The sequence below is a fragment of the Nerophis lumbriciformis genome, linkage group LG32 (assembly GCF_033978685.3).
Source record: "Nerophis lumbriciformis linkage group LG32, RoL_Nlum_v2.1, whole genome shotgun sequence".
NCBI lineage: Eukaryota > Metazoa > Chordata > Actinopteri > Syngnathiformes > Syngnathidae > Nerophis > Nerophis lumbriciformis.
Window position 1 is genome coordinate 11,159,818 of NC_084579.2, and position 23,523 is coordinate 11,183,340.

At 36.0% G+C, this 23,523-nt stretch overlaps 1 protein-coding gene across 3 annotated transcripts in view; it reads left to right on the forward strand.

Annotated features, from left to right (window-relative positions):
- The first annotated feature begins 7,528 nt into the window (after positions 1-7,528).
- Positions 7,529-23,523, forward strand: part of rfx3 (regulatory factor X, 3 (influences HLA class II expression)) — a 49,215-nt gene continuing 33,220 nt past the window's right edge. For 2 of the 3 annotated variants that reach the window (XM_061926927.1, XM_061926929.1), the window contains exon 1: positions 7,530-7,741. The gene's annotated coding sequence lies outside the window, so the exon portion shown is untranslated. Of the gene's footprint in view, positions 7,742-23,523 lie in introns of all 3 variants that reach the window. The other variant, XM_061926928.1, reaches the window with a different exon arrangement.

A 23,523-nucleotide genomic window follows, 5' to 3' on the forward strand; every position in this document is an offset into this window, starting at 1 on the left:
GTGTTGATAAACAATATAGTTGACATTTGTTATGTATATTGCAGAGTAAAGTAGATAACTTAAATTGTAAATATGTACTGTCCAGTGGTTTTTGGGAAACTGCTATTTTTGTCATGAGGGTCAAATGTGTGAATGAAATTTACTGTTATTTATATTTACAACTTACAACTAAAAATGGAAGATATTTTACAGCAGTTTTTGGGTAGCTGCTATTTTTGGTCATTTGGGGAAAATGTGTGAGCAACTTTAAAGTGTTAATAAACAGTATAGTTTATATTTGATATGTATATTGCAGAGTGAAGTGGATAACTTAAAGTGGAATAAATTAGGAACACATTTTATAGCAGTTTTTTGTCATTAGGGTCAAATGTGTGAGTGTATTTTAGGTGTTAAAAACACAGGATAGTTTACAATTGATATACACGGGACAAACGGTAGAAAATGGATGGATATATTGCAGAGTGATGTAGATAACTTAAAGTCCAAAAAAATTGTAAATATATATTTCATCGCAATTTTTGTGAAGCTATTTTTTTGTTTTTTGGGGGAAATGTGTGAGTGAATTTTAAGTGTTAATAAACAATATAGTTTACATTTGATATGTATATTGTAGAGTACTTAAATTGTAACTATATACTGTACAGCGGTTTTGGGTAAGCTGCTATTTTTTGTCATTAGGGCCAAATGTGTGGGTGAATTTAAAGTGTTAATAAACAATATAGTTTACATTTGATATATATTGCAGAGTGAAGTGGATAACTTAAAGCCGAATAAATTGTGAATATATATTTCATCGCAATTTTTGGGAAGCTGCTATTTTTTGGTCATCTAGGAAAATGTGTGATTGCATTTTAAGTGTTAATAAACAACATAGTTTACATTTGATATGTATATTGCAGAGTAAAGTAGATAACTTAAATAGTAAATATATATTTTGTAGCGTTTTTTGGGAAGCTGCTATTTTTTGTCATTAGGGTCAAATGTGTGAGCAAATTTAAAGTGTTAATAAACAATATAGTTTACATTTGATATGTATATTGCAGAGTAAAGTAGATAACTTAAAGCCAAATAAATTGTGAATATATATGCCATCGCCATTTTTGGGAAGCTGCTATTTTTTGTCATTTGGGAAAATATGTGAGGGAATTTTAAGTGTAAATAAACAATATAGTTTACATTTGATATGTATATTGCAGAGTACCTACATTGTAAATATATACTGTATAGCAGTTTTTGGGTAATGTGTGAATGGATTTTAAGTGTTAAAAACACGGGATAGTTTACATTTGATATACACGGGACAAACGGTAGAAAATGGATGGATATATTGCAGAATTAAGTAGATAACTTAAAGCCGAAGAAATTGTAAATACATATTTCATCGCAATTTTTGTGAAGCTATTTTTTTGTCATTTGGGGAAATGTGTGAGTGAATTTTAAGTGTTAATAAACAATAAAGTTTACATTTGATATATATTGCAGAGTGAAGTGGATAACTTAAAGCCAAAGAAATCGTGAATTGATTGATTGTTTGATTGATTGCGAAGCTGCTATTTTTTGTCATTTGGGGAAATGTGTGAGTGCATTTGAAGTGTTAATAAACAATATAGTTTACATTTGATATGTATATTGCAGAGTGAAGTAGATAACTAAATATATACTGTATAGCGTTTTTATGGGGAAGCTGCTATTTTTTTGTCATTTGGGTCAAAAGTGTGAGTGGATTTTATGTGTTAAAAACATGGGATAGTTTACATTTGATATATATGGGACAAACGGTAGAAAATGGATGGATATATTGCAGAGTGAAGTAGATAACTTAAAGCCGAAGAAATTCTAAATACATATTTAATCGCACTTTTTGGGAAGCTGCTATTTTTTTGTCATTTGGGGAAATGTGTGAGTGAATTTTAAAGTGTTAATAAACAATATAGTTTACATTTTATATATATTGCAGAATGAAGTAGATAATTTAAAGCCGAAGAAATTGTAAATATATATTTAATCACAATTTTTGTGAAGCTATTTTTTTGTCATTTGGGGAAATGTGTGAGTGAATTTGAAGTGTTAATAAACAATATAGTTTACATTAGATATGTAAATTGCAGAGTAAAGTAGATAACTAAATATATACTGTATAGCGTTTTTTGGGGAAGCTGCTATTTTTTGTCATTAGGGGCAAATGTGTGAGTGGATTTTAAGTGTTAAAAACACGGGATAGTTTACATTTGATATACACGGGACAAACGGTAGGAAATGGATGGATACAGAGTGAAGTAGATAACTTAAAGCCGAAGAAATTGTAAATACATATTTCATCGCAATTTTTGTGAAGCTATTTTTTTGTCATTTGGGAAAATGTGTGAGTGAATTTTAAAGTGTTAATAAACAATATAGTTTACATTTGATATGTATATTGCAGAGTACTTAAATTGTAACTATATACTGTACAGCGGTTTTGGGTAAGCTGCTATTTTTTGTCATTAGGGCTAAATGTGTGGGTGAATTTAAAGTGTTAATAAACAATATAGTTTACATTTGATATATATTGCAGAGTGAAGTGGATAACTTAAAGCCGAATAAATTGTGAATATATATTTCATCGCAATTTTTGGGAAGCTGTTATTTTTTGGTCATCTGGGAAAATGTGTGATTGCATTTTAAGTGTTAATAAACAATATAGTTTACATTTGATGTGTATACTGCAGAGTAAAGTAGATAACTTAAATAGTAAATATATACTTTGTAGCATTTTTTGGGAAGCTGCTATTTTTTGTCATTAGGGTCAAATGTGTGAGCAAATTTAAAGTATTAATAAACAATATAGTTTACATTTGATATGTATATTGCAGAGTGAACTGGATAACTTAAAGTGGAATAAATTAGGAATACATATTTTATAGTAGTTTTTGGGATGCTGCTATTTTTGTCATTGGGGTCAAATGTGAGAGTGGATTTTAAGTGTTACATTTGATGTATTTTGCAGAGTGAAGTAGATAACTTAAAGCCAAATAAATTGTGAATATATATGTCATCGCCATTTTTGGGAAGCTGCTATTTTTTTGTCATTTGGGAAAATGTGTGAGGGAATTTTAAGTGTTAATAAACAATATAGTTTACATTTGATACGTATATTGCAGAGTAAAGTAGATAACTAAATATATACTGTATAGCGTTTTTTTGGGGGAAGCTGCTATTTTTTTGTCATTAGGGGCAAATGTGTGAGTGGATTTTAAGTGTTAAAAACACGGGATAGTGTTGATATACACAGAACAAATGGTAGAAAATGGATGGATATATTGCAGAATTAAGTAGATAACTTAAAGCCGAAGAAATTGTAAATACATATTTCATCGCAATTTTTGTGAAGCTATTTTTTTGTCATTTGGGAAAATGTGTGAGTGAATTTTAAAGTGTTAATAAACAATATAGTTTACATTTGATATATATTGCTGAGTGAAGTGGATAACTTAAAGCCGAATAAATTGTGAATATATATTTCATCGCAATTTTTGGGAAGCTGTTATTTTTTGGTCATCTGGGAAAATGTGTGATTGCATTTTAAGTGTTAATAAACAATATAGTTTACATTTGATGTGTATATTGCAGAGTAAAGTAGATAACTTAAATAGTAAATATATACTTTGTAGCGTTTTTGGGGAAGCTGCTATTTTTTGTCATTAGGGTCAAATGTGTGAGCAAATTTAAAGTGTTAATAAACAATATAGTTTACATTTGATATGTATATTACAGAGTGAACTGGATAACTTAAAGTGGAATAAATTAGGAACACATATTTTATAGTAGTTTTTGGGATGCTGCTATTTTTGTCATTGGGGTCAAATGTGAGAGTGGATTTTAAGTGTTACATTTGATATATTTTGCAGAGTGAAGTAGATAACTTAAAGCCAAATAAATTGTGAATATATATGTCATCGCCATTTTTGGGAAGCTGCTATTTTTTGTCATTTGGGAAAATGTGTGAGGGAATTTTAAGTGTAAATAAACAATATAGTTTACATTTGACATGTATATTGCAGAATACCTACATTGTAAATATATACTGCATAGCGGTTTTTGGGTAAGCTGCTATTTTTTGTCATTTGGGGAAATGTGTGAGTGAATTTTAAGTGTTAATAAACAATAAAGTTTACATTTGATATATATTGCAGAGTGAAGTGGATAATTTAAAGCCGAAGAAATCGTGAATTGATTGATTGTTTGATTGATTGCGAAGCTGCTATTTTTTGTCATTTGGGGAAATGTGTGAGTGCATTTGAAGTGTTAATAAAAAATATAGTTTACATTTGATATGTATATTGCAGAGTGAAGTAGATAACTAAATATATACTGTATAGCATTTTTATGGGGAAGCTGCTATTTTTTTGTCATTTAGGTCAAAAGTGTGAGTGGATTTTAAGTGTTAAAAACATGGGATAGTTTACATTTGATATATATGGGACAAACGGTAGAAAATGGATGGATATATTGCAGAGTGAAGTAGATAACTTAAAGCCGAAGAAATTGTAAATACATATTTAATCGCACTTTTTGGGAAGCTGCTATTTTTTTGTCATTTGGGGAAATGTGTGAGTGAATTTTAAAGTGTTAATAAACAATATAGTTTACATTTGATATGTATATTTCAGAGTGACGTAGATAACTTAAAGTAACATTAAAATTGTAAATATATATTTCATCGCACTTTTTGGGAAGCTGTTATTTTTCGTCATTTGGGGAAATGTGTGAGTGAATTTAAGTGTCAATAAACAGTATCGTTTACATTTGATATGTATACCGCAAAGTACTTAAATTGTAAATATACACTGTACCACAGTTTTGGGTAATCTGCTATTTTTTGTCATATGGGGAAATGTGTGAGTGGATTTTAAGTGTTAATAAACAATATAGTTTACATTTGATATGTATATTGCAGAGTACCTACATTGTAAATATATACTGTATAGCGGTTTTTGGGTAAGCTGCTATTTTTTGTCATTTGGGGAAATGTGTGAGTGAATTTGAAGTGTTAATAAACAATAAAGTTTACATTTGATATATATTGCAGAGTGAAGTGGATAACTTAAAGTTGAAGAAATCGTGAATTGATTGATTGATTGCGAAGCTGCTATTTTTTGTAATTTGGGGAAATGTGTGAGTGCATTTGAAGTGTTAATAAACAATATAGTTTACATTTGATATATATATTGCAGAGTAAAGTAGATAACTAAATATATACTGTATAGCGTTTTTTGGGGGAAGCTGCTATTTTTTTGTCATTTGGGTCAAAATGTGAGTGGATTTTAAGTGTTAAAAACATGGGATAGTTTATATTTGATATATATGGGACAAACGGTAGAAAATGGATGGATATATTGCAGAGTGAAGTAGATAACTTAAAGCCGAAGAAATTGTAAATACATATTTAATCGCACTTTTTGGGAAGCTGCTATTTTTTTGTCATTTGGGGAAATGTGTGAGTGAATTTTAAAGTGTTAATAAACAATATAGTTTACATTTGATATGTATATTGCAGAGTGACGTAGATAACTTAAAGTAAAATTAAAACTGTAAATATATATTTCATCGCACTTTTTGGGAAGCTGTTATTTTTTGTCATTTGGGGAAATGTGTGACTGAATTTAAGTGTCAATAAACAGTATCGTTTACATTTGATATGTATACCGCAAAGTACTTAAATTGTAAATAGATACTGTACCGCAGTTTTGGGTAATCTGCTATTTTTTGTCATATGGGGAAATGTGTAAGTGGATTTTAAGTGTTAATAAACAATATCGTTTACATTTGATATGTATATTGCAGAGTACCTACATTGTAAATATATACTGTATAGCGGTTTTTGGGTAAGCTGCTATTTTTTGTCATTTGGGGAAATGTGTGAGTGAATTTTAAGTGTTAATAAACAATAAAGTTTACATTTGATATATATTGCAGAGTGAAGTGGATAACTTAAAGTTGAAGAAATCGTGAATTGATTGATTGATTGCGAAGCTGCTGTTTTTTGTCATTTGGGGAAATGTGTGAGTGGATTTTACGTGTTAATAAACAATATAGTTTACATTTGATATGTATATTGCAGAGTACCTACATTGTAAATATATACTGTATAGCGGTTTTTGGGTAAGCTGCTATTTTTTGTCATTTGGGGAAATGTGTGAGTGAATTTTAAGTGTTAATAAACAATAAAGTTTACATTTGATATATATTGCAGAGTGAAGTGGATAACTTAAAGTTGAAGAAATCGTGAATTGATTGATTGATTGCGAAGCTGCTGTTTTTTGTCATTTGGGGAAATGTGTGAGTGGATTTTACGTGTTAATAAACAATATAGTTGACATTTGATATATATATTGCAGAGTAAAGTAGATAACTAAATATATACTGTAGCGTTTTTTTGGGGAAGCTGCTATTTTTTTGTCATTTGGGTCAAAAGTGTGAGTGGATTTTAAGTGTTAAAAACATGGGATAGTTTATATTTGATATATATGGGACAAACGGTAGAAAATGGATGGATATATTGCAGAGTGAAGTAGATAACTTAAAGCCGAAGAAATTGTAAATACATATTTAATCGCACTTTTTGGGAAGCTGCTATTTTTTTGTCATTTGGGGAAATGTGTGAGTGAATTTTAAAGTGTTAATAAACAACATAGTTTACATTTGATATGTATATTGCAGAGTGACGTAGATAACTTAAAGTAAAATTAAAACTGTAAATATATATTTCATCGCACTTTTTGGGAAGCTGTTATTTTTTGTCATTTGGGGAAATGTGTGAGTGAATTTAAGTGTCAATAAACAGTATCGTTTACATTTGATATGTATACCGCAAAGTACTTAAATTGTAAATATATACTGTACCGCAGTTTTGGGTAATCTGCTATTTTTTGTCATATGGGGAAATGTGTGAGTGGATTTTAAGTGTTAATAAACAATATCGTTTACATTTGATATGTATATTGCAGAGTACCTACATTGTAAATATATACTGTATAGCGGTTTTTGGGAAAGCTGCTATTTTTTGTCATTTGGGGAAATGTGTGAGTGAATTTTAAGTGTTAATAAACAATAAAGTTTACATTTGATATACCGGTATATTGCAGAGTGAAGTGGATAACTTAAAGCCGAAGAAATCGTGAATTGATTGATTGATTGCGAAGCTGCTATTCTTTGTCATTTGGGGAAATGTGTGAGTGCATTTGAAGTGTTAATAAACAATATAGTTTACATTTGATATATATATTGCAGAGTAAAGTAGATAACTAAATATATACAGTAGCGTTTTTTTGGGGAAGCTGCTATTTTTTTTGTCATTTGGGTCAAAATGTGTGGGTGAATTTAAAGTATCTTAATCATGTTTTGTTGTGATGAACAGAAAGCGCCAGTCTGATAATGACACCAGTTGGCTGATAAAAAAAAATGACGAATGAATAAATCACCTCGCTTTGTACGATAATTTGAAGTATAAAAAGGATTTCAAAAAAAAAAAAAAAAAGGCGTGTTCCGTGGGTGTTTTCCTCTTGCTTTCATTTCCGCGAAGTGCAAGATAATCTCCTCCCAGTTGTCGGTGAGTTTTCTAGCAACTGTTGCCCGGTGAGGCAGCAGCGCCATAGTCACCGTAGTCCTGGAGACTGTAACCCACCAACAACAACCTCTCGCTTCATCATTTACCACCGCCTCCTCCACCATCCTCATACTCATCCGCCAGTCCACAGCTCAGGTTTGGAAACATCTTTTGTTTTTTTTTTTTGGTTTGTTTTTTTTAACTCCCACTTACCGGCTGGTTGTTCTCACCTGCAGGCGGTGCGTGAGAGTGTTTTTGTCCGGCGTGTGAGCGCGGAGGCTCGGGTTGCAGTTTGGCTAGCGAGGGTGTTTCTTTGTAACGTGTTAGCCTCCATGCTAACACCGCCGCGGTTGTTGTGCATCTCTCTACCCCCCTAACCCCACCCGGCGCGCCCGCGACACTTAAGCGGACAATGTAGTCGTGTTCGACCGCCGACTTATCTCCGTGGCTTATGTGTGAGGGATGTGTTTTAACTTTACATTCGGCCGAAAATCAACTTGCTAGCTACGGGCGCTAGCTCCCGCCCCCCCCGCTTGGATGCTAGCTGGTCAGCTGGAGCAGGTGTCTCTGCCTGCTGCTAACGCCTGGATTGCCCACCCCTGTCACAATGAGCCCCCTTATATGTGACATTTTTACTCAAATACTGAAAAAGCAAAGCGACCTGAGCTGGGATGACTTGTCTTTGATAATAGCTAAGCCATTACTTTCCCTTTTGTCTTGAGGGGAGAGCAAGATAGCAGCGCTAGCTCTCTCTCTCTCTCTCTCTCTCTCTCTCTCCACCTGCCCCTCTTTTGTGGCATCAGATGGTGATAAACTAGCTCAGTGTTGTTCAACCACTGTGCCGCGGCACACTGGGAAATTATGCAACTTGGTAAATGGTAAATGACTTGTACATCTCTGGTAATGGGTACATTCGCGCCCGCCTGCACAAATGTACTTCAAAATGTAACAATCAAAATCAGGGGTGCTCACACTTTTTCTGCAGGCGAGCTACTTTTCAATTGATCAAGTCGTGGGGATCTACCTCATTCATATATATAATTTATATTTACTTATTTATGAAATATATGTTTTTGTTAACAAGTTAAAGGTGTTTAATGATAATGCAAGCATGTTTAACACATATAGTTAATATTGTTAATACATTAAAGGTGTTTAATGATACAGGTAAAAGCCAGTAAATTAGAATATTTTGAAAAACTTGATTTATTTCAGTAATTGCATTCAAAAGGTGTAACTTGTACATTATATTTATTCATTGCACACAGACTGATGCATTCAAATGTTTATTTCATTTAATTTTGATGATTTGAAGTGGCAACAAATGAAAATCCAAAATTCCGTGTGTCACAAAATTAGAATATTACTTAAGGCTAATACAAAAAAGGGATTTTAAGAAATGTTGGCCAACTGAAAAGTATGAAAATGAAAAATATGAGCATGTACAATACTCAATACTTGGTTGGAGCTCCTTTTGCCTCAATTACTGCGTTAATGCGGCGTGGCATGGAGTCGATGAGTTTCTGGCACTGCTCAGGTGTTATGAGAGCCCAGGTTGCTCTGATAGTGGCCTTCAACTCTTCTGCGTTTTTGGGTCTGGCATTCTGCATCTTCCTTTTCACAATACCCCACAGATTTTCTATGGGGCTAAGGTCAGGGGAGTTGGCGGGCCAATTTAGAACAGCAATACCATGGTCCGTAAACCAGGCACGGGTAGATTTTGCGCTGTGTGCAGGCGCCAAGTCCTGTTGGAACTTGAAATCTCCATCTCCATAGAGCAGGTCAGCAGCAGGAAGCATGAAGTGCTCTAAAACTTGCTGGTAGACGGCTGCGTTGACCCTGGATCTCAGGGAACAGAGTGGACCGACACCAGCAGATGACATGGCACCCCAAACCATCACCCACCCATGCAAATTTTGCATTTCCTTTGGAAATCGAGGTCCCAGAGTCTGGAGGAAGACAGGAGAGGCACAGGATCCACGTTGCCTGAAGTCTAGTGTAAAGTTTCCACCATCAGTGATGGTTTGGGGTGCCATGTCATCTGCTGGTGTCGGTCCACTCTGTTTCCTGAGATCCAGGGTCAACGTAGCCGTCTACCAGCAAGTTTTAGAGCACTTCATGTTTCCTGCTGCTGACTGAAATAAATCACGTTTTTCAAAATATTCTAATTTACTGGCTTTTACCTGTAATACAAGTATGTTTAACACAAATAGTTAATATTGTTAACAACTTAAAGGTGGTTAAAGATAAAACAAGCATGTTTAACACATATAGTTAATATTGTTAACAACTTAAAGGTGGTTAAAGATAATACAAGCATGTTTAACACATGTAGATTCCTTTCTTTCATGAAGACAAGAATATAAGTTGGTGTATTACCTGATTCTGATGACTTGCATTGATAGGAATCAGACAGTGGTGATGATAACGTCCGCATTTTCGAATGGAGGAGAAAAAAAAAGTCCTCCTTTCTGTCCAATACCACATGAAAGTGGTTGGTTTTTGGCATCTTATTTGTCCAGCTTCCGTACTCCTTTGTATACACTTTACAAGAAGTACATTGTCGGCAAACTCCGTAGCTTGCTAGCTTGTGCACGCCAGCTTTCTGAGACTCTTATTTTGGTAGCGCAGGCAGGATGAAGCAGAGCTTTTATTGTGCAACTGTGCAGTCGGTCTTTGGAGTTTTGACGACAGGTACGGCGCCAGAGTCTGTTGAAATAAAGTGTTTCTCGCCTTCCAGTCGGTAATTTTAATGAGCTGGCAGCAGCCAGCGTCATCTCAGAAGACCCTCGGGTGCCGTGAATGTCAATCAAGTGACGAAAGTGACGTCATAGTGAAGATTTATGATCGCTCATTTTTAGGACTATTTTTTTAATGCCTGGCTGGTGATCGACTGACACACCCTCCGAGATCGACCGGTAGATCGCGATCGACGTAATGAGCACCCCTGATCAAAATAAATATGACTTTTGTTTGTTTGTTTACTAGAGCATGCATGTATAATATGCATTAGTTTGACCATTTAAAATCAACGATAATAAAAAGGAGATGCTTGGAAATAGCATACAAATGCCCCGAAAACTTGGGAAAACGTGATTCATAGCGTTACTTTTTGGTGTAACCATCATGAGCGTTCTGTTCAGGGATATTTCTTTTATATTTTTGATAAATCATATTTATGTATTAGTAAATTTAAATAGGTAATGATCAATCTTTAAGCTGTGTGTATTTGATTTCAGTTTGCTTTTGACATCTTATTTAGAATTGTAGTTGAAATTTTTACAACCTTGTGTTGCACTCATGATGGCGTAACCAAACTAGATTTCATTTAATGATCTTATTTTGAATATTTATTCCCTTTTTTACATCTAGTATATTTAAATATTCATTTATAAACATTGAATACATTTCAAATATCAATAAAATGCAATTTCCTTCATCTTATAGGGTAATAATTTCGCCACACCTAGTTTGTGTGTGACAATCATTGGTACTTTAAAACTTTATCTTTAACTTTAATGTTTAGTTACACCAAGTCATGAGCGTAACACTAAGCTTCATCACTTTGACTTGTAATATCTCTAATTCTGGTGGTGTTTTATGCTTTTTTCTTTTTGGAACATGTCCCATATAAAATTATGTTTCCAGCAATACTTTAATATTGCCTTTGAAAGTAACACTCCAATGTCCATTAGTGGAGCTGTACACATAGCGCTTTTTTTTTTTAAAGAACTCAAAGCGCTTTGACACTATTTCCACAATCACACACTGATGGCGAGAGCTGCCATGCGAGGCGCTAACCAAGACCCATCAGGAGCAAGGGTGAAGTGTCTTGCTCAAGGACTATGGATGTCCAATAATGGCTTTTTTGCCGATATTCGGATATTGTCCAACTCTTAATTACCGATACCGATATATACAGTCGTGGAATTAACACATTATTATGCCTAATTTTGGATGCATTAAACAATGTAACAAGGTTTTCCAAAATAAATCAACTCAAGTTATGGAAAAAAAAAATGCCAAGCTGGCACTGCCATATTTATTATTGAAGTCACAAAGTGCATTATTTTTTTCAACATGCCTCAAAACAGCAGCTTTGGAATCTGAGAGAGCATGAGCAGGTTGAGGTGGGCGTGGTTGAGGTGGGAGGGGGTGGGTGGTAGCGGGGGTGTATATTGTAGCGTCCCGGAAGAGTTAGCGCTGCAAGGGATTCTGGGTATTTGTTCTGTTGTGTTACGGTGCGGATGTTCTCCCGAAATGGGTTTGTCATTCTTGTTTGGTGTGGGTTCACTGTGTGGCGCATATTTGTAACAGTGTTAAAGTTGTTTATACGACCACCCTCAGTGTGACCTGTATGGCTATTGATCAAGTATGCCTTGCATTCACTTGTGTGTGTGAAAAGCCGTAGATATTATGTGACTGGGCCGGCACGCAATGGCAGTGCCTTTAAGGTTTATTGGCGCTGTGTACTTCTCCCTACGTCCGTGAACACAGCGGCGTTTTAAAAAGACATATATTTCACTTTTTGAAACAGATACCGATAATTTCCGATATTACATTTTAAAGCATTTATCGGCCGATAATATCGGACTGCCGATATTATCGGACATCTCTATCAAGGCCACAACGGACGTGACTAGGATGGTAGAAGGTAGGGATTGAACCAGTAACCCTCAGATTGCTGGCACGGCCACTCTCCCAACTTCACCTAATTGGTCCAATTTTTTTTTTTTTTTTTTGCAAATCAATAATTATAATCTGCAAATAATGTGTCGTCACTTAGTGTCAGTGCTGGGTAAAACTCGGCAGGGTAACCACATAGTACTCCATGTCAATATGTGGCAGTAGGTAGTTAATTGCAAAGTCAGAATGTGTTAGGTGAGACGAAGGATGGTTTGTTGTGATCCCAATGTGCTAACCACAGCGGGAGGCAGTGTGCAGGTAAAAAAGGTATGTAATGCTTAAAAATGAACAAACGGGAAAGGAAAAGGCAATGGCTATAACTGAACTGGCTACAAAGTAAACAGAAACAGAATGCTGGATGACAGCAAAAACTTACGGCGTGGACAAAGTGCATCCATACATGACATATCAATCAACAATGTCCACACAAAGAAGGATATCAATAACTTAAATAGCCTTGCTTGCTAACACAAAGCAGGTGCGGGGAATAGCGCTCGAAGGACGACATGAAACTGATACAGAAAAACACCAACAAAACAGGAAGGGCAACCAAAATAACAGCGCAAGATAATAACTAAAGCACAGGAAAACACCAACAAACTCAAAATAAGGCACGACGACCTGGTGGAGTATAATTTTTTTTAACGTTTTCTGCTGGTGCTGTGCCTCCATATTTTTAAATGAAAAAAATGTGCCTTGCCTCAAAAAAAGTTGAAAAACACTGAGCTAGCTGATAACACCAGGCTAAGTTAGCATGAGCGTGCCTTCCTGTGGCACATCTTTTCATTTTTAAAAAAAATTGCATTTCTGTTGAATGTGTGTAAAGGACGAGGCCACTTCATTAGGCACACCTGCACAGTCCAACCTTTTTATTGAGGCAGGGCACATAAATCCGGGGGCACACCACCAGCAGAAAACGTTAAAAAAAAATGAAACTCCGCCAGGGCCTTGTGCCTTATTTTGAGTTTGTTGGTGTTTTCCTGTGTATAGTGTCCTGTGCTGTTATTTTGGCGTTTTCCTGTAGCAGTGTCATGTCTTCCTTTTGAGCGCTATTCCCCGCACCTGCTTTGTTTTCGCAATCAAGAGAAATTTAAGTTGTGCGGACGCTATCTTTCTTTGCAGGGACATTGTTGATTGTCATGTCATGTTCGGATGTACTTTGTGGACGCCGTCTGCTCCACTCGCTGTAAGTCTTTGCTGTCGTCCACCATTCTGTTTTTGTTTACTTTGCAACCAGTTCAGTTTTAGTTTCCTTTTGCATAGCCATCCCTAAGCTTCAATGCCATTTTAGGGGCACTCGTCTTTTGTTTATTTTTGGTTTAAGCATTAGGTACCTTTTTACCTGCAAACCATTGTCGTCGTTCCCGACATCTACAAAGCAATTTGCTACCTGCTGCCACCTACTGATATGGAAGCGTATTACATGGTTAATCTGCCGGGCTCTAGACAGCACCGACACTTAACAACGGCACATTTGAGGATTATAATTACTAGTTTGCAAAACATATTTTTAACTCAATTAGGTGAAATGACTTAATCTCCCATGGCACACCAGACTGTATCTCACGGCACACTAGTGTGCCACGGCACAGTGGTTGAAAAACACTGAGCGAGCTGATAACACCAGGCTAAATTAGCATGAGTGTGCCTTCCTGTGGCACATCTTTTTATTTTTAAAATTGCATTACTGTTGAATGTGTGTAAAGGACGAGGCCACTTCATTAGGCGCACCTGCACTGTCTAACGCAGTGTTTTTCCAACTAGTGTGCCGTGAGATACAGTCTGGTGTGCCGTGGGAAATTATGTCATTACACCTAATTGGGTTAAAAATATTTTTTGCAAACCCATTCATCCATCCATTTACTACCGCTTGTCTCTAACCAGTAATTATAATCCGCAAAAGTGCCGTTGTTGAGTGTCGGTGCTGTCTAGAGATCGGCAGAGTAACCATGTAATACTCTTCCATATCAGTAGGCGGCAGCAGGTAGCTAATTGCTTTGTAGATGTCGGGAACATGGTTTGTCGTGATCACAATATAAAGTTAAAGTACCAATGAGTGTCACACACACACTAGGTGTGGCGAAATTATTCTCTGCATTTGACCCATCACCCTTGATCACCCCCTGGGAGGTGAGGGGAGCAGTGAGCAGCAGCGGTGGCTGCGCCCGGGAATAATTTTTGGTGATTTAACCCCCAATTGCAACTCTTGATGCTGAGTGCCAAGCAGGGAGGTAATGGGTCCCATTTTTATAGTCTTTGGTATGACTCGGCCGGGGTTTGAACTCACAACCTACCGATCTCAGGGCGGACACTCTAACCACTAGGCCACTGAGTAGGTATGCGGGAGGCAGCGTGTAGGTAAAAAGGTATCCAACACTTAAACCAAAAATAAACAAAAGGCGAGTGCCGCTAAGAAAAGGCATTAAAGCTTAGGGATGGCTATGCAAAACGAAACTAAAACTGAACTGGCTGCAAAGTAAACAAAAACAGAATGCTGGACGACAGCAAAGACTTACAGCGTGTGGAGCAGACAGCGTCCACAAAGTACATCCGTACATGCCATGACAATCAACAATGTCCCCACAAAGAAGGATAAAAACAACTGAAATATTCTTGATTGTGAAAACAAAGCAGGTGTGGGAATAGCGCTCAAAGGAAGACATGAAACTTCTACAGGAAAATACCATCCAAAGAGAAAAAGCCACCAAAATAGGAGCGCAAGACAAGAACTAAAACACTACACACAGGAAAACACCAAAAAACTCATGGTGTGATGTGACAGGTGGTGACAGTACACCTACTTTGAGACAAGAGCTATAGTGATGCATGCTTGGTTATGGTTTAAAGCATACTTGCCAACCCTCCCGAATTTTCCGGGAGACTCCCGAAATTCAGCGCCTCTCCCGAAAACCTCCCGGGACAAATATTCTCCCGAAAATCTCCCGATTTTCAGCCGGAGCTGGAGGCCACGCCCCCTCCAGCTCCATGCAGACCTGAGTGAGGACAGCCTTTTTTTTATGACGGGAGGACAACAGGGTGACAAGAACTAAATCATCCATACTAGAGATAAATTGTATTATGTTTATCTTACCTAAAAATAAATATATTTATTAATAAAAAATAAAAAAAGAAATACATTTTTACTATATTTTGCTAAAAACATCAAAATTAATTGTATTTTTATTTGTATTTTTTCTGACTCCTTATTACATCCAGCCATAGAATTATACATTAAAATAAACATATTGGAAATAATTAATTTTAAATGATCATAATAATTCATTTAAAATGACCATATTTAATTATTAAAATAATTGCTTGTTTATCAACAACTTTAGCATTTTATTCATTACATTTTGAAGCTCTCAGAAGCCAAGTTATGTTATATTCCTTAATATTTATTCATGCAAGTTTGAAGTATCAATTATCTAAACACAGTTTTGTTTGCATATTTTCAGGATGTAGAATGGTGAATTCTAGCTGTCAATATACTCCTCCCCTCTTAACCACGCCCGCGCCCCAACCCCGACCACGCCCCCCACCCCCTACCCCACCTCCCGAAATCGGAGGTCTCAAGGTTGGCAAGTATGGCTTAAAGTCATATCCAATAATTGCGAGAACAACTTTTTATTGTCAATATCAACTGCTGAGATTCATTTTTTAGTGATTTCTGCTGGTGTTGTGCCTCGGGATCAATGAAAAATAGGTGCCTTGGCTCAGAAAAGGTTGAAAAACACTGGTCTAATGCAGGGCTTGTTCAAAGTGTGGCATAGTAACAGAAACATAATGAATGAGCTTCATTTGTGGTGGGTTTTTTTTTTTTTTGCTCACCCCATGTTTTTATTCTCTCAACGTTTGGTTAAAAATCTATAAATGTTGCTGATTAAAACGTAACTGAGATTTCTTAGCAGGTTTGAACATGTTAGGTTTTTTTTTCTTGAAGCTGTTGCTCCATCCCAGAGGTCTTCTAGGTGCCTCACACTTTGAAAACCACTGATCTAATGAGATCCAATAAATCATATGTAACGAGTAATACTCACCTAATTGTGCAGTTGTCTGTCAGGATACAGCCGTAGGTGTAAAAAAAAAAAAAGAAACACACAGAGGTAGAAGTATATATTTAGGATAGTTCAGAATAATTAGGGCTGGATGAAATGGCTGAATAACAATTTTTATTTGTCTATCAATGATTATTGAGCTTTTTTTTTTTAAGAACTATCGAAAATAAGGACCAGGATATTAAATGTAAACATTTTTCTTTTAAATGTAACCTTCCTCTGATTGTGATCCCTCAGCTATCAAGGCGGAAAGGAAAGCAAATGTCATCAAAACCATTGAAACACGTTAAACAAAATCACAATGAACACCATAATAATCTCTCAAAATGTAGGTGCAAAATAAGGAGTATGTAAGAAATGCTCAATAAAGTGTATCGCAATAGTGCATAGTGTGAAAATGTAAACATGGAGAGGAACTGTTATCTGCAAGTGTCGTGTCAGGAAGTAACAGCTGTGTAACATTTAATTTGGTCTGTTTTTCCTATGTAAGTATGGAAAATAATTAATTTTATGCAGTAATTATTATTTAAAAAATATTTGAATTCATTCTTTTAAAGAAGCACATTTGTTATATTTTGTAATGTATTGTATTTATATAAAGTTAAGGTGCCAATGGTTGTCACACCGCACCCGTGAATCATTTGGTGATTTAACCCCCAATTCCAACCCGTGATGCTGAGTGCCAAGCAGGGAGGTAATGGCTCCCATTTTTATAGTCTATGGTATGACCAGTCCTGCACTTTGGCTCCTACCTGTTGTTTTTTGATACCTGAATAGGGAACGGGCAAGGGTTGAAAAGAAAGATGTGAGAGCGGCTAAGGACTACGGTTTGTTTTAAAAAAAAATAGGAAAAAACTGCCAAGCTGTGCAGGTGACTTTTCCTGTTTTATCCTCAATTTTGTCTCTCTCTGCAGCGCTCATTTTTACTTTCTCTTACCACGCCATGCAGAGAATCATCAGCGAGACAACAAGATGGCGCAACCAAACCTGATACTGTTACGTGATTGGCTGTTAGCGTGTCCTTCCCATTGCTCAATGATTACTTCCTGTTTTGCTAGTTTACCAGAGTGCCTTTGTTCATGCAACCAACCTTGCTTCATCATTTCCGTTTTTTCCAACTAAAAAAAAATATATTTATCGAACGCATTTTTTATTGATATTGTCTATCGCGATATATATTGCTATCGTTTTATCGTCCCAGCCCTATGAATAAATCACTTGATATATATCTTTTTAACCGATAAGAGGGATATTTTGTGACGTTTGTATGAAATACATTTTTGAATTGTCACTGCCATTCTTTAAATTAGCAAGGCTACACAAAACAAATTACACATTTGCACTTTGTGACAAAAATGTCCTGTTGAAAATGCTATTTTTGATACCTCGCTTATTTTATAAAATCAGTGCTTCTCAAGTATTTTCTGTGGTGCCCTGCCCCAGGAAGAAGAAAATATTTTATGCCATTTTATCTCCCCCCCCCCCCCCCCCCACACACACTCTGCCGTGACTATACATAAATAGATACTTTGTCTATAAATGTGTTGTAAGTACACCTCTGCATAACATTCTATCCTTATTAACAGTAAAAAAAGACAAAATAAATATAAACTTACAACAAAGAATACCTTTATTAACATTGTTTGTTTAGTCTGTAACATAAAATATCTAATGTGCATCAATTTGCCTGAAAATACAAAATAAATAAATAATTTTTTTAACCATAAACCTTTTTTGACTGTCTTAAGCAATTTGATACTGAAAAATAAAATAAAATAATCTCAATGATTAATAATAAATTCTAATTGATCTGCAACATTAACTTGAGCACAATATATGAAACATTTATTAAACTTATTTCAACAATTTGTGCTGATTAAAAAAAAAAAAATCAAAATTAGGAAGTCAAGATTAATGGCTAAAATATGTTTAGTAGTGCAGTTTTTTGAAGTAGGGATGTCCGATAATGGCTTTTTTGCCGATATCCGATATTCCGATATTGTCCAACTCTTAATTACCAATACCGAAAAATTACCGATACCAATATATACAGTCGTGGAATTAACACATTATTATGCCTAATTTGGACAACCAGGTATGGTGAAGATAAGGTCCTTTTTTTTTTTTTTTTAAATTAATAAAATAAAATAAGATAAATAAATTAAAAACATTTACTTGAAGAAAAAAGAAAGTAAAACAATATAAAAACAGTTACATAGAAACTAGTAATTAATGAAAATGAGTCAAATTAACTGTTAAAGGTTAGTACTATTAGTGGACCAGCAGCATGCACAATCATGTCTGCTTACGGACTGTATCCCTTGCAGACTGTATTGATATATATTGATATATAATGTAGGAACCAGAATATTAATAACAGAAAGAAACAACCCTTTTGTGTGAATGAGTGTAAATGGGGGAGGGAGGTTTTTGGGGTTGGTGCACTAATTGTAAGTGTATCTTGTGTTTTTTATGTTGATTTAATTAAAAACAAAAAAAAAACAAAAAAACGATACCGATAGTAAAAAAAACGATACCGATAATTTCCGATATTACATTTTAAAGCATTTATATCTCTAGTTTGAAGCATGATACTGATAAAGCATGTCACACACGCCCCACTATTTGAGAAGGACGTTGCAAACCTTTATTTCTAACATAACATATTCATCCACTAGATGGTGCTACTTCTTCCCAATCAAAGCATGCAGCAAAAACATTTTTTTTTTTTTACGGTTTTCTGCCATGGTGTCTTGCTACTGTGTAAAAAAAAAAAAAAAAAAGTTGACTGTTCACTTCAGCTTGTTTTTTGTTTTGTTTTTTAAAGAGGGCTCATGTAAACATACAAAGTGTTCAAATCCCCCAAATATAATGAATACTCTATGTATATATCTCAGAAATAGTTTTAAAAGATGTAAAACATAACATTATTACAGCAGTTTTTAGGCAGACCTTACATCTAAAACTGTAGAAAAAAATAAATGACTGAAAATCTATATTTATGTCGATCCATCAATCGCAGAGTCTCATAATAATACGCTAAAAGTTTCAAATGTATTTTTTAGGGAGTGGGCAGAGCTAGAGTTGTGTCAATAAAAACAGTTTGGAAGAACAAAATATAATTATTTGATAAGTAGTCTTAAGAGATGGAATCATGGGAAGTGCTAAAAATATATATTTTTATAGCAGTTTTTTTCAATTTGGGGTACATTTTTGAATGTTTTTTAAGGTTTTATATTATGTCCTTGCATCTTAAATATTCCCTAGATCGGTCTCGTTGGCCTATTGTTGCATCACAATGATTTTGTGGTGTATTGTGCAGCTGCTACCTCCTATTTCCCATCAGGGGAAGGAAGAGCAGGTGATAGGGAGTACAGGTGCACCTCCTCGGGTCGCAGCGAGACCGCCTAAGACCTGCAACGATAGTGCAAGTAGACCGCATTAAATCAAAACAATTAGGTTAAAGTACCATGTTCCGAAATAAACATATCGATCTGTTGGCATTTACATGCCCAAAATGGGATAAGTATTGAACCCCACTTTTCTACAGTCAACTGCTAGTTATCAGATCATGTTACTGCTTACCTGTTGTCTGCAGGAATAGCGGCGTGCCACCTGCCAGCAGGATCTTGTTGCATTTCCAATCACTAAAAGAGGGCCTGATTAATTCAATTATTCAGTCATCCATTTTCATGGCTCAGCAGAATGCAGCTTGTATTTGTTTGCTTTCCGTGTTCCTCTGCAAAACGGGCATTTTAGATCCTTGCTGAATTCGGAGAGATGGCGTCCTGGCCCCGAAGCCACATATGCCAATTAAACTGAACATTATCTTATGACCGCATGAGTCAGGATTTTTTTTGTATTTATTTGAATCTGACATTTTTTGGTTCCAATAGGAATGTTATGTTCAAACCGGTCTGTGGGGTAATATTCTGCGTATTCTGTTGAACTTTTCTGCAGTGTGCCTATTGCCAAGGACATACTGCTAAAAAGGACTGAGTCTTCTAAGAATAAAGTTTCAAAATTACAAGAAAAGAATCAGAAATTCAAAAGAATAGTCCCATTATATATTATAATATTATCTTAAAAACGAGGCATAGCATGAAAAAAATGCTTTGACGTGAATGAAGTCGCAGTGTTATAAGAATTAAGTGGCCATATAACAAGAAAAAAGTCATAGCAAGAATAAAGCCTTATTTTCATTAATTAATTAATTTATTTATTTATGAATAGTGTTGCAATGGTATGAGAAAAAAAATCTTAATGTTTGACAACAAAGTTCGGATGTGCTGAAATGATAATGATGTTATAATTAGAGATGTCCGATAATATCAGACTGACGATATTATCGGCTGATAAATGCTTATCAATATCGGTTTCAAAATTATCGGTATCGGTTTCAAAATGTCAAATGTATTATTTTTTAAAACGCCGCTGTGTACACGGATGTAGGGAGCAGTTCAGAGCGCCAATAAACCTTAAAGGCACAGCCCAGTCGCATAATATCTACGGCTTTTCTCACACACAAGTGAATGCAAGCATACTTGGTCAACAGCCATACAAGTCACACTGAGGGTGGCCGTATAAACAACTTTAACACTGTTACAAATATGCGCCACACTGTGAACCCACACCAAACAAGAATGACAAACACATTTCGGGAGAACATCCGCACCGTAACACAACATAAACACAACAGAACAAATACCCAGAACCCCTTGCAGCACTAACTCTTCCGGGACGCTACAATATCGCTCCTGAGTATAAGTCGCATTCCCGGCCAAACTATGAAAAAAAAACTGCGACTTATAGTCCGAAAAATACGGTGTGTGTATATATATATATATATATATATATAAATAATACATATTTTTCCTCTACATATTATGACCTCATTTTCATTAAAAACTACAACTTTTCCCCCTCTACTATGTCAAATCTATCCACACAAAAATACAATAAAAGTGTAAGTTTTGTAATTCTGTGACTATTCTGATGTTTTCTTCTTCTTCAGCGTCTCCTTGTTTAACTACAATGCCGTCACCTTGGCTCGGTGGCTACGTGTGCGTGTGTGCGCTTCTTTCAAAGTTCTTTCATATCTGCAATTACATGACTCGGTTCACGAATTTGAAAAAAACAAAAGTACGAGTGTTTTTTTTTTTTGTTTGTTTTTTATAAAGGGGAACCTTGCGCTCGTCATCGTTTTTAGTAAGGGGAATGGAGGCGGTGTGGGGTGCGGGGCAAAAAGAAAAACCAAAACGTGGCCCTCCTCGGTCGCTTTTGTTCCCGTGTGTCTTTGTCGGGCTCGCACTTGCTCGGCGGAGCACGGCGTTTAAGTGGGCCACGAGGGAGTGTGTGCCTGAATGGCGAGGCAGAAGGTGTGTTTAGTGTTTGTGGAGGGGGTTGGGGTGAGGCAACCCGGGAATGTGTTGTGGTTCAGGGGTGCTTTTTTTTTTTCTTCTTCCCTGTGAAGGAGTTTTTTTCATTACGAATGATTGTGTCAACATCACAGAATGTAATAAATATGTAAACAGGCGCCATGATGTTCAGCATCATGTCTGACAGTGATAGTGAGAGTGCCAATTACCCTCCCCGAGGTGTTGAAAATAGCTCGCCATTGATGAATCTCTGTATGGCTCAGGAAAATGAGTCTTCTTTTTTTTTTTTTTTTTACGCTCTCTCTCTCTCTCTCTCGCTTTTCTCCACCTTTAGTAGCGAAGATTATTGACTCTGCTTTGTATTCTAACTTGGAGGTCAACCACTCTAACTGTTAATGCGAGTGAAAGCCCACAGAAAAAGGGCCAGTGTGATGTTGGAGATAAGGAAAGAGGGCGGGTGGAGGGGTGCGACTGTCCCCGGAGAGAGTCGAAGCTGTAAGGAAACCCGACTTAATTAACCAAGAGAGGTTTGTTCATGGAAACTGTGATGTGGAGGAGGTGGCCTTCCCCCCCCTGGAGGCAATGGCTATTTAGCAGTCGTATTCCTCTATTAGTAGGGGACGGGACTCATGAATAACTACTGATGACAAATGTCAGGCATGTGTTGCGTTCTACTCTGTACTAGTCGACAAAAAGTGACATCTTCTTACCCAAACATCTGTTGAGTAAAAGGTATAAATGAGCTTCTCCGTACTTTCCCCCCCCCCCCCCCCTGAACTAAAGGTAGAAAGCATGGAGGAGCAGCATCTATTTGGAGTTTGTTACATATTAACTTGCTTTATGGCCGCTGACCTGGAGACAGGACCATGTGCCACTGATGCATGAGCTTCTCAGAACATTGAGTACCACACGGCAGGAGAACAGGTGCTTTCGCAGCTATCGATTTTGCCCGAGACTGATGAGCCTGTTATTACGAGGCCCAGACCTCGCTTATTATGTGCTACCATTTGAGAAGTTTAGTAGTAAAAAATAAAAATAAATGTTTTAAAAGGCAACCTGTGTTGTACGAAAGAGGGCAACATTCCACATTGAACATAAGAAAACTGCCACCGACTGGACAATTTCAATATTTTGAGTCATAACCTGGTTATAGTGTTTGTTTATTTTGAACATGCATACAATTACAATATGATACATCACATATTTGTCAGTTTCTCATTACAGCATGTTCGAAAATCTTATTTAATCCTACCTCTTTTCATTTCAAAGCAATTTTGTTTTCCAACAAGAGGCGGCCGCATATGAGAAGATGCACGGGGCATTTGATATTCTTCACATTTGTGTTTATAAAACATGCTAAAACCAATCTGGCATTGGCCAAAATATGCTAAATAGTTAAATATTATATACAGTACAGGCCAAAAGTTTGGACACACCTTCTCATTCAATGTGTTTTCTTTATTTTCATGACTATTTACATTGTAGATTGTCACTGAAGGCATCAAAACTATGAATGTGGAGTTATGTACATTAAAAAAAAAACATCTCTTATATTCTAGTTTTTTCAAAATAACCACCCTTCGCTCTGATTACGGCTTTGCACACTCTTGGCATTCTCTCGATGAGCGAACTCCTTCCAGACTGGTCGAAAACCATTTCAGGTGACTACCTCTTGAAGCTCATCGAAAAAAATGCCAAGAGTGTGCAAAAAAGTAATCCGAGCAAAGGGTGGCTATTTTGAAGAAACTAGGATATAAAACATGTTTTTTTTTAGTTATTTCACCTGTTTTTGTTAAGTACATAACTCACCATGTGT